Consider the following 12,811-nt stretch of genomic DNA (forward strand, 5'->3'; position numbering starts at 1 on the left):
AAAAACATGGGTTGTGTCTGGTACTGCAGCTGAACTCTATTGAAGTGAATCGAGCTGACCTGCAATACCACACATAACCTGCAGAGAGGTATGGCACTGTTTTGAAATTAAGCAGCCATTTGTTTTTTTAATCCTATACAATACCTTTAAGATGTATCAGAAAATTGTAACTAAAGGAAAGACAATGATCTAGGACTCTAGGAAAGCTGAGAAAACAATGATAGAAGTTAAATTGTCACCCAACTTTCTCAAATTAAGACATACCTAAAAAATGACGGAATGGCATAACTAAGACTTATATTTACTAGTATTTAATTTTATTATTTATTAAGAGGAAATGCTTTTTGATGTTATGTCGATGGTGCAGAAATTAATGTATCCACTTTCTCCACAATTTCTGGATTACATCTCTCTCTCCAATTATGTTGACTTGCACTTATGGTTCACATGTGTTCTTGAATCAATAAACTCTAGATATCCATTAAATAAACATTATTCCGAAAGCCATTCTCTTGATCTACTCCTAGAAAGAAAATTCTGCTTTACACGTAGATAATTGCTTCCTTCTTTACGTCCCGGCTCAGCATGTGGCTGCGTATTGTAGTACTAAAGGAGAGCGCACGTTGTTCAGGACGAGCACAGAGGGACCATGATCACTACAGATCTTCGTCTTTGAAGACATATCTTTTTGGTCACTCCTTGGGGGGAGAATTATCGATACTGCCGTATGGTGCATAGAGTTAGGAGTCTGTAAAAATGGTGCAAATTTCACATATGATGCATTTGGCATGATAAACACGGTAGGCATCTTAGACACGTTTTTCCTCTTCATGCCACTTTATGACCGGTGTACAATTTTATAACTCTGAGTCATTCCCTCTTTCATAACCACTTTTCAAAACAGACTAGGCAGGCGTAAAAAGTATCAAACCAATAATACATTTGGTGCGTGCCAAGTACTTCACTTCTTTGGTGCAATTTGTGACAAAATTCACATATATACTAGTATATATATCTGGTTTTAATTAGTAAGAAAAAATATATATATATTTTTTGCTAATTAAAACTATATATATGTAAACTATATATATATATATATATATATATATATATATATATATATATATATATATATATATATATATATATATATATTATATATATATATATAAAATTTCCTTTAAGAGCCCGGCTTTTTGAAGTTACGAAGAGATGATGAGCACAGTTTATAGGGATGGTGTTGGAATCTCCCCATGTCAGTAGTGAATTAAAGCATAATTCCACCACAAAATCTCCCCTTAACCAATCTAATATAATCAAGGCTGGCCATAGGTTGGATATTGCACCATGTAGTACCTTCCAATAACACCCACCTACCTTATGATGTACCATATAGTGTCCAAATAAAGCAATCACTCAGTATAAAAATAACGATACCTTAGGGTGACCAAATATAACAATGGCATGGTAAAATATATATATATATATATAAACATTTTGTCATTTTTATTTTACTAATTAAAACCAGATAGTGGAACATATTCTTTTTTTTTTTTTTTTTATCTGTTTATTTTCTTATTGTAGATTTTTATTCTATTTTCTGTACATGATTGTGAGGCCGTCCTCGTGCCTTAGCAGCTGCTCATCTCTGTTAACAGCATTCAGAGTTTTACTTTACAGCAGCCACGTGAACCATGGGAAACAATAGTTTGGAGCTGACATATTGACTTCCATGGGAGAGTTTTCTAGGCATGCTCTGTGACCTGTGCAGAGGTCATTTTGATGGGATAGGGAGAAGCTGGAGCTGTGACCATCACCTGTTGTCATTGGTGGATGTGTGATATCTGCCTCCAGCTGTATAATAGAGGTGTTACCGGTCAGTGTAATCCTGCCTGTGATGATAATGAGGTGACTTCTGAGAAATGATATCTACAGAACAGGAAGGGTCAGTGTATTATGAATGGTGGATCTTGTGATATCTATATGGAGGTGTTACCTGTCAGTTTAATTCTGCCTGTGATGATAATGAGATGACTGCTGAGAAATGATCTCTCCAGAACAGGAAGGCTCAGTCTATTATGAATGGTGGATCCTGTGTTATCTATATAGATGTCTTACCTGTCAGTGTAATCCTGCCTGTGATGATAATGAGTTGACTGCTGAGAAATGATCTCTCCAGAACAGGAAGGCTCAGTCTATTATGAATGGTGGATCTTGTGTTATCTATATAGAGGTGTTACCTGTCAGTGTAATCCTGCCTGTGATGATAATGAGGTGACTGCTGAGAAGTGATCTCTTCAGAACAGGAAGGGTCAGTCTATTATGAATGGTGGATCTTGTGTTATCTATATAGAGGTGTTACCTGTCAGTGTAATCCTGCCTGTGATGATAATGAGGTGACTGCTGAGAAGTGATCTCTCCAGAACAGGAAGGGTCAGTCTATTATGAATGGTGGATCTTGTGTTATCTATATAGAGGTGTTACCTGTCAGTGTAATCCTGCCTGTGATGATAATGAGGTGACTGCTGAGAAGTGATCTCTTCAGAACAGGAAGGGTCAGTCTATTATGAATGGTGGATCTTGTGTTATCTATATAGAGGTGTTACCTGTCAGTGTAATCCTGCCTGTGATGATAATGAGGTGACTGCTGAGAAGTGATCTCTCCAGAACAGGAAGGGTCAGTCTATTATGAATGGTGGATCTTGTGTTATCTATATAGAGGTGTTACCTGTCAGTGTAATCCTGCCTGTGATGATAATGAGGTGACTGCTGAGAAGTGATCTCTTCAGAACAGGAAGGGTCAGTCTATTATGAATGGTGGATCCTGTGTTATCTGTATTGTTGTTGCCTGACAGTGTCTCTACAGAACAGGAAGGGTTAGTCTATAGTGAGGCTCAGTGGCCAGAGGGAGAACTGCAAGATTTCTGGATTTTGTTTTTAAAATATAAATATTGACATGAAAAACAAAACAAAAAGCCAATACCAAAAATTCGTAAGAAAATATGTTTAACCCTTTTAGGCCTTCATATGCCTGAATGTCCACAGCTAAAAATCATTGCCTTAATACCTGAGAACATAGGTCCCCATATATATTCTAGCTTGTCCCCCACAGTTAGCTAGTATATGCAATCTGTAAATGAGCGAAAAGTTCCTGTGTTCAAAACGTTCTATTTTTGGTAGTTAAAAGGAGATAGGGCAGGGCTAAAGAGACAAAAAAATAGTGACAGTTCATTATTTGTTTGGAGTTGGGGTAACATATTTAGCATGATATGGATATATAATTACATTTTTTTTTTATAATTTTCATTTTAATAGTGTCGGATTGGGGTTGAAATATATTATTCTGTTAGGAGTAGAGATTTTTATATATAATGACGTCAGAATTTTAAGAAGGGATTCTGTAAGATTTGGGAGACTATGAAAACTAAATGTGTCAAATAAATGTAAAAAATAGCAAAACTTTGTGAATTTCACAGGCGGTTTTGCAGTTTTTTCCCATTGCGGTGTGGTGCGCCTTCCCCTTGGTACCCTAAGGGCACGGCCAGACGTGGCACAGTTTTTCCGCTGCAAATGTTGGTGCAGATTTGGGGCAATTCTGCAACGCATCTGCACCAACATTTGCATATTTGACAGGTAATTCACACGTTGCAGAAAAGACAGCGGACTTGCCACAGATTTCAGTTTTTGCATTGCAAAGGCTGAAATCTGCAGTGAAATTCCGCTTCTTCTCCGCAACAGACAGTGCATGCTGCGGAGGGAAAATTCCGCACCGCAGCCTATGGTCCGCAGCGGAGTTTTCCGCAACGTCTGAACTAACTGTCCTAAAAATGTATTGAAACAACTGTAAATACCGGCCGCTGGAGAATTCCACTGCAATTCTGCCACGTCTGGCCGTGCCCTAAGAGAGACTTCATAGGTTTCTCTGTGCCAAATATAGTCTCAGACTTCAATATGGCGGCCTCCTCAGCAGATAACAGGTCAACATTTTGAAATGCCAATATGTTCTGAATAATTCACAGATGCAGCTGCTTATTGTTACATTCAGCATAAAAATATAGAATATCTATTCTTCAAAAGGGATGAGATGTTTCATATTACTGATTTGTATGAGATACATTACTACGGGGTGAGATGCATCATGTTTAGCAGTTTGCAAAAATATAATATTTTATCAGAAAATGTCAGTCTATGCATTTCTTTACCTCAGAAGGTGTAAGGCTAAGTTCACACTACCGTTAAACTCAGTTTATCTCTCTTCCGTCGGAGGAAGAGATGAACGAGAGTCCAAACGTAAAGCATCGCTTCCGTTAGACTTACCATTGATTTCAATGGTAATTCTTCTGTTTCAGAAGCTTTCCGTTTGCCTCCGTTCGCAAGGTTTCCGTTTTTTTGACGGAAGAAAAAGTGCAGTCTGCAGCACTTTTGCTTCCATGAAAAAAACGGAAACCTAGCGAACGGAGGCAAACGGTAAGCATCTGAAACAGAAGAATTAACATTGAAATCAATGGTAATTCTTACAGAAGCGATGCTTTACGTTTGGACTTTCATTCACCTCTTCCTCCGATGCAAGAGAGCTAGAAAACAGCAATTTGGGCGTTTTTAATTATTTATTTTTTATTACATTGTTCCCCAAGCGGGTTAAATAACGTTATATTGTAATAGTCCAGACATTTGTGGATGCGGCAACTTTTTTAACATTACTTTAGGTAAAAAATGGGAAAAGGAGGGTTTTTTGAACTTAATATTTTTTTATCGGGTACATTAAAAAAAACATTATCTAAGGCCTCATGCAACGACCGTAAAAACTCCCGTTATTACGGGTCGTAATTACGACCCGTAATAACGGGCTCATAGACTTCTATTGGCCACGGGTACCTTCGCGTTTTCTTACGGGAAGGTGCCCGTGCCGTCAAAAAAGATAGAACATGTCCTATTTCAGGCCGTAATAACGGCACGGACAGTCCATAGAAGTCTATGGAGCTCTCGTAATAACGGGTGGCTACATGTGTGCACCCGTCATTACGGCAGCGTTGCTAAGCGACGTCAGTAAATAGTCACTGTCCAGGGAGCTGAAAGAGTTAATTGATCGGCAGTAACTCTTTCAGCACCCTGGACAGTGACTACCGATCAGAATAAAGAGCAACCTGTAAAAAATAAAAATAAAAGACGTTCATACTTACCGAGAACTTCCTGCTTCCTCCAGTCCGGTCTCCCGGCCGTTGCCTTGGTGACGCGTCCCTCTCGACATCCGGCCCGACGTCCTGGCCATCCCTGGATGACGTTTCAGCCCATGTGACCGCTGCAGCCAATCACAGGTCAATCACAGGCTACAGCGGTCACATGGACTGCCGCGTCATCCAGGGATGTCGGGCTGGATGTGAAGAGAGGGACGCGTCACCAAGACAACGGCCGGGTAAGTATGAATTTCTTTAACTTTTATTACAGAAAGGGCTGTCCCTTCTCTCTATCCTGCACTGATAGAGAGAAGGGGCTGCCGATTAGTGCAGTGCTATTTTGCCGCCAAAAACGTGCCCGTAAATACGGGTGGAATACGGGTGACACCGGACCCATATTTACGGGCACGGGTCCGTAAATACTGGTGCAAAACGGGTCGAATACGTGTGACACCGGACCCGTAATTACGCCAGTATTTACGGGTGGGAAAAAATACGGTCGTGTGCATGAGGCCTAACTGTTTTTTATTTTTTTACAAGTCCCCGTATGGGACTTGAACCAGTGATGGTTGGATCGCTTGCACTATATACTGCAATACTAATTTAGTGCAGTATATAGCAATTTTGACAGGCTCCTATTAAGCAAAGATGACAGACCTGAGGGCCTTCATTGAGTCCCCGGCTGCCATGATGACCATTGGCATCCCACAATCGCGTCGCGGGGGGCCTATGGCACATCGAAGAGGGCCGCCCCCTCATTCTAACGCAGCATCTAAGGGGTTAAACAGGCGGAATCAAAGTGATCTTTGATTCCACTCGTTGCAGTGAGGTGTCGTCGCCTAATTATGGGACTTGAACCAGTGATGGTTGGATCGCTTGCACTATATACTGCAATACTAATTTAGTGCAGTATATAGCAATTTTGACAGGCTCCTATTAAGCAAAGATGACAGACCTGAGGGCCTTCATTGAGTCCCCGGCTGCCATGATGACCATTGGCATCCCACAATCGCGTCGCGGGGGGCCTATGGCACATCGAAGAGGGCCGCCCCCTCATTCTAACGCAGCATCTAAGGGGTTAAACAGGCGGAATCAAAGTGATCTTTGATTCCACTCGTTGCAGTGAGGTGTCGTCGCCTAATTATGGAGTGAGCTCAGCCCGTGAGCCCGCCACATATTTCCCCTTAAAGGCTGCGACGTACATGTACGTGGCATGTCGTTACGGGGTTAAAAACCTACCAATGAGAGCATTTATACGTTTCTATAATTCCTGTTGAGGTCAATGGAGTGTTGACCCTATATATAAGGTCATTACTTCAAGGTCTGGACCTGTTTGTTCTTGATAGTGGTCATGGTTCGAGCAGCTGGAAATCCACCATTGCGACTGTTACTGGAGACAACAACTTGGAGATAACATAGGTGGTTAACTTTCCTTACATTACTTTCCTGATTGCTTCCATTTTTGACTTAAGACTGATGGGGTAGGAATTAAAAATTGAGCGTCGTTTAGTACCGATGGGACCTTGGTTCCTTTGTTCTTGGGATCTGCAGGCATTTCAGAGGTCGGACCCCTGACAATTATAATATTATGGAATATACTAGCCATTATGTGAATAGGGTTGCCACTTATTTCACCTTAATATAACAGGTAGGTTTCAGGGGTATTACACATGCCGATTTTAAATTATTTTTTTTTGCGTTTTTGAGCATATCACAATTAACAAAATGCTACAAACTGACATGTGTAAGTACACCTAAGGGCTCATTCCCCCAACGTGAATCTCGTCCGTGTGATGGCCATTAAAACAACGGCCGTCACACGGACCCATTTCTTTTAATGGGGCCGTTAACATAACCATTGTTTCAACGGAGCGTGTGTACGGTCCGTTGAAAAATAAGACATGTCTTATTTTACAGCGTGTCACGCATCCCTCCATAGACTGCAGTCTGTGGTGGGATCCGTGACAACGCGTCCCGCATGGGTCCACCTCGGACGTGAAAGACGGCAGTTTTTCCACGTCCAAGGTGGGCTAAGGTCGTGTGAATGTAGCCTAACAGGGGTAAAAAATTAGTGTTGTTTGGGAGGCCCCAGTTCATACTGAGTCCGATTTCCCACTTAGATTTAGGATCCTCAGACAGACAATGACTGTAACTAAGTCAATCTCCTTTTCCTCCTCCACCGGCCTCCACTCTTGACTCTCGGGACTGTGCAGGTAATCAGTGTGCACATGTCCGGTTGCTAAAGATGAGTGTCTCTGGCGCCAGTCTCACACTTGACCCACTCCTGACGCTGATGATGTTCTTAGGACTGGTGGCCTGGCAAAGTTACATTCTATTACCGTTACAACTTTTTTACTGCCACCAGACTCCAAGTGTAAATACCCCCTGGGCTGGTGTTTTATCAACCTGGAGGCAACGCTAGATGCAAATACCCCTTTAAACAGTAGATGCATCTCAGATTATACCAACCTGGTTTATTCAATTATTATTCTGACTGGTACAAGACAATTCATTCATTCCCAGCCCCGTATACTCAGCGGACACTTGGCATCTGGTTCGATTTTCTTGTGGGAAGCCAAGATGCTGTATAGTATATATTGTAGAGCCTTCCATTCATTTGAGTCAGATGATTGTCGTTTCAATGTCTAATAAAAAAAGAAAAATAATTTTTTCCATTTTTTTTTATAGAAAAATAAATGCATAAATAGAAACAAAACAATACACAAGACAATGGAAGATTGACATTTTTCTCAATTAAGTTCATTGATATTCCTATTTAATGACTGAGCCCTTACAGTGCAAGTCTATAATAGCGAAATTCACAGCAGAACAGTAATAAATGCACTGGAGACCATTCACATGAATGAAACACCCCACAGTTCAAGGCAGCTCCGTCCACAGATTTTTTAATTAGACCAGCTCCTAAGTGTAAGGATTTAATCATCAAAATTTCATATGAAGACACCGGGAGAGTTGAAGACGTCTATTGAACTGCTCAACAGATGTGGTTGAATAAACCTCTGATTGTTTAGTTGATCTGTCTGTATTAATCACGGTTCCAAATTTGAAATTTTAAACAGGAAAATTTAAGGTTGCATTAAATGCTAATTTTCTAATTAAAATCTTCCCTATTACTGAATCATTATGTTGATGAGGAGAATAATACAAGTTCTAATATTTTAAAGAGTCCTTAAAGGGATTGTTTCATCAGAGACAATACCTTTTAGAAAGGAGCTGCCGCGGTGTTCAGCTGATCGCTACGGGTCCGGCTCCTGGTACCCCTTGACAAGCAGCTGATAAAGGATCTTACATGGTGGCCAATCTCCGCCCTGGCTCCAGGAGAGGGGTCCTGAGTATGGGAACCCCCTCTATGACCTATTAGGGTATATGGGCAAGGATTGTCTTCAAAAGACAACCCCTTTTGAATGGTTTTCCAGGCCAAAAACATTGACGGGCTATCTTTATATTTGCTTCAGCCCCCGAGACAACCGCCCATCATCAGAACAAATGGAGCTCAGCTGCAGTATCATCCACGGCCACATGTATGGATGAGCCACTATGCCTAGATAAATATTAATGAGGTTTTCCAGGAATCATAAACTGACCTTCAATGTTTGATTGGTAGTGGTCCCATACCCTTGATTGCAGCGATTTCATTGTATACACCGGAACGGCGCATGCGCAGCTCACACACAGACCGAAACAAAGCTAGTTCGCAGAGCTAAATCCGGTGCCATTTTCATGTGGAGCAGAAGCCGCTGCCGGACAGTAAGATGACAACTTCCGGCCGCGGCTTCCGGCCATATGTTCAAGGAAGCGAAGGCGCAAGGAATAAGAGCGGAGGCGGCAGCGGCGGCAGGAGCAGGTAATTTATGTTCGTGTATGTGATGTGTGTATTATGTTTGTGTATGTTAGTGTTATACTGTCTGCTGAGCCCTGTATCTAATCCTCCTACACTGTGCAGTCGCTCCGAAAATGGCGGCACACAGTGTAGGAGGTTTGAAAATTCAAACCCCTCCTCCTGGCACTAGCCAAAATAAGGGAGGGGGGTTTGTGTGAGGACTCTAGAGCGAGTGTGTCCACCCCAAATTTGCAGCATAAAGCAATTGTTACGTCCATGGCCGGGGATCGCCGTTCTAACTCACCCCCTGACGATCCCGGCCATGGACACCTCTCTGCTCGGCGTCTTCCTCCCTCTGGCAGATGCCAGCACTGTCTTCCGGGTCCTCGCTCCGTTCCCCGCAGGGCGCGCGCGCCCGCGCGTGCACGGCCTTAAAGGGCCAGTACGCGTCCAGCTGCCAGTTATCAGTTATCAGCCCAAATGGCTGCTGGACTATAAAAAGGGGCTCTGCCCACTGGTTCCTTGCCTGAGCGTTGTTGTATACCCTAGTCTGTCTTGCTAAAGGTCTCCCAGTGTTTTCCAGTTCCCAGTGTTGCCCGTTCCTGCTGCCTGTACCCTGTATCCCGTACTATCGTTACCTGCTGCGAAAGTCAAGTCGTGTCTTCCGCCGCATCCGCGGCGTCACCTGCTGTGAAAGCCAAGTCGTGTCTCCCGCCGCATCCGCGGCGTCTCCTGCTGTGGAAGCCAAGTCGTGTCTGCCCGCTGCATCCGCGGCGTCACCTGCTGTGAAAGTCAAGTTGTGATCCTGCCACTGTCTACATTGCCTCAGGTGCCCGTTTTGAACTATAGACATTGTTTTGTAACTTGTTGGCCAGCTGCTACCCCGCTACACGGTACGGCCCAGTGGGTCCACACCCCGCGCCGTGACAACAATGAGGTTGCTTTACCACATTGACCATGCTGCAATTTTGGGAACTGCTCCCTCTAGTGGCCAGCACATAGAAATGTTATAAATTAGAATCTAATTTATAATATTTCCTGACTTGTGAAAAAATTAAAAAAATTAAAACAATGTGTAATCACTTAAATAATTGTTTAACTAAAGAAAAAAAAAAAAGAAAAACATTTCTAGCGACACATTCCCTTTAAGCCCATGCCAGTTGCATATGTTTTTTCTTCCTTCTTATAAAAAGTCAATGGACGACTATGAACAACCAAAACAGGACATTCGTTTGCAACAGTTTTGTAACTTGCTACCATTGACTTTCATGGGGGAAAAAAATTATAAAAGATTTTCTCCCCCATTGTAGGAGTATTCTGACCATTGACATTTATGGCTTATGCATAGGATTCATCATGAATGTCTGACATCAGCTATTAATTTCAGCATCACAAGGGTTAAACGGGTTGGATCAAAGCTTCCCCCATTCCTGGCCATTGCCTCGGGTTGTTGACTATCAATCTTGGCTGCCCCCTCCCCCGGTTTTCATACAGTATAGTATATTGGTACATTTCCCCACACCAAGTTCGGTTTTCCTGGAGAGCGAAGTCCAGCACAGGTTCTTGCCACCCAGCAGCAGAGGGGATGGGACCAACCAGGCAGTGTTGGACCGGGGTTCCTTGGGCCGACCAGATTAAATGGGTAATCCAGGGGTTGACCTCAGCGGTCACGTGCTTTTTATAGCAGCATCACCACTGAGGAGAGCGATTGGCTGCATCGCCATGTGATCGAGGAACGGCAAGTGACCAATGCAGGAGCTCCCGAGAACAGGGGTGAGTATCTGATAGTTTATTACTTTACATTATCCCGTGCCCTGCTGTCAATTTTTGAAAGTACCGGATAAATTCTTTAAATAATTCTCCATGTATACACGTCTACGTTTAATTGCATTGCAATTAATAAGTTCTAAAAAGTAATTTGTAAATCAATCTATTTAATGATTGATTTAATTTCTGTTGCTTATATAGCACCAAAAAACTCCAAAGTTCTGTACAAAGTTCTCATTCCCAAGTACTAAAGCCAACACCAACCTTTTTGCCCTTTGACATAGCCAAGTATCACTCTGAAACAAACTCCACAGCACTATACAGAGATTGCCACCTTTCCCTGGCACCAATGGGGCTCACAATCTAATTTCCACCGGGGGGACCATACAAACATTGTCCCTTGTTGGATTTGAACCTAGGATTCTAATGCTGCAAGGCAACAGTGCAAACTACTAAGCAACCATCCTACAGAAGAAAAATAACCTAGAATTAAGTGATTAGATCCAAAGTCCGCTCCAAAAAGGGATTGTGTTCTATTGCTTGGAACCTGGACCCACTAGAGAATCCTCTAGTACTTCTGCACCCCCTATAGCTACTGTTCACACAAGTTTGACCCTAAAACCATGGCTGGGCCCCCTCTCTCTTAGAGCCCCGTAGCAGCCACATGGACTCACTATATGGTTCATACACCATTGCAACCTTTCAAATACTGTGCTGAACTGAACAATCGTACATTTATCCCCAGAGGCGAAACTTGAAGCTCCTGGGTCCCAATACAAAATCATGCCCGGGACATAGGGAATAGTATTTGTTCCCAAGTACAATATCTAACACCCACCTTTATGTCCTTCCTGTCGATTAAACATCCAAAGCTGTTTATTAGAAAAATAGTAGGGAGGGCAAAAAAGGAGGCAAGAAATATCTTCTTATGAGCAAGAAGCTCCTCCGATGAGCAGCCGGCTACTCCGTTCCTATCTGTAACAGGGCCTCCACCCAGGGCCGCCATTAGGGGGGTATTAGGGGTACTTTTTTACATTTATAAAAAAGTTTAGACTTGCCCGGCTGTAGTCCTGGTGACGCGATCCTCTATTCTTAGCGCAGACCGGCCTCCTGTCATGAAGTTTCATCCCATGTGACTGCTGCAGCGGTCACATGGTCTACAGCATCATCCCAGGAGGCGGGGCTACGTTCAGAAGAGAGAGATGCGTCACCAGGACTACGGCCGGTGTAAGTCGAAACTTTTTTTTCCCTGCAGGATTCCCGCAGCGGACACGCCTCACGAAACCTGCGCCACTATTTGGTGCGGTTTTGCTGGCAGAATTCACTGCGGCTACCGGGGCGGATAAGCTGTGGAGTTTTACTCAGCATATCCGCCTAGTGTGTCCCTTATGATGTCGCTCCTGGAGCTGCTGCCGGTCTCTAAATAGGCAGTTGGTCCAGTAGAATTTGGAATTCCGCTCCGGGGTTCCGTCTGAGGTTTCTGTCGGGTGAACCCCGCAACGGAAAGTGAAAGTGACAGCACAGCTTCCGTTTCAGTCACCATTGATCTCAATGGTGACGGAAACATCGCTAATGGTTTCCGTTCGTCACCATTCCGGCAGGTTTTCGGACAGAATCAATAGCGCAGTCGACTGCGCTAATGGTGACGGAAACGGAAGCTGTGCTGTCACTTTCACTTTCCGTTGCGGGGTTCACCCGACAGAAACCTCAGACGGAACCCCGGAACGGAAGCGAACGGTGATGTGAACAGGCCCTAACACAAAAGTTTTGTATTTTTTTAAGCTGGTTCATAAAAAAAAATAATTCCAAATTCTACTGGACCAACTGCCTATTTAGAGACCGGCAGCAGCTCCAGGAGTGACATCATAAGGGACACACTAGGCGGATATGCGGAGTAAAACTACACAGCTTATCCGCCCCGGTAGCCGCAGGGAATTCTGCCAGCAAAACCGCACCAAATAGTGGCGCAGGTTTCGTGAGGCGTGTCCGCTGCGGGAATCCTGCAGGGAAAAAAAAAGTTTAGACTTGC

The 12,811-nt window shown here is 43.3% G+C and overlaps 1 long non-coding RNA gene across 1 annotated transcript in view; it reads right to left on the reverse strand.

Annotated features, from left to right (window-relative positions):
* Positions 1 to 579: 579 nt before the first annotated feature.
* Positions 580 to 12,811, reverse strand: part of LOC142652343 (uncharacterized) — a 55,859-nt gene continuing 43,627 nt past the window's right edge. Inside the window, exons 2-3 of the long non-coding RNA XR_012847826.1 lie at positions 7,644 to 7,819; positions 580 to 748 (exon numbers count right to left, since the gene is read on the reverse strand). This is a non-coding gene — a long non-coding RNA (uncharacterized LOC142652343). The remainder of the gene's footprint in view (positions 749 to 7,643; positions 7,820 to 12,811) is intronic.

Source organism: Rhinoderma darwinii, chromosome 5, assembly GCF_050947455.1.
Source record: "Rhinoderma darwinii isolate aRhiDar2 chromosome 5, aRhiDar2.hap1, whole genome shotgun sequence".
NCBI lineage: Eukaryota > Metazoa > Chordata > Amphibia > Anura > Rhinodermatidae > Rhinoderma > Rhinoderma darwinii.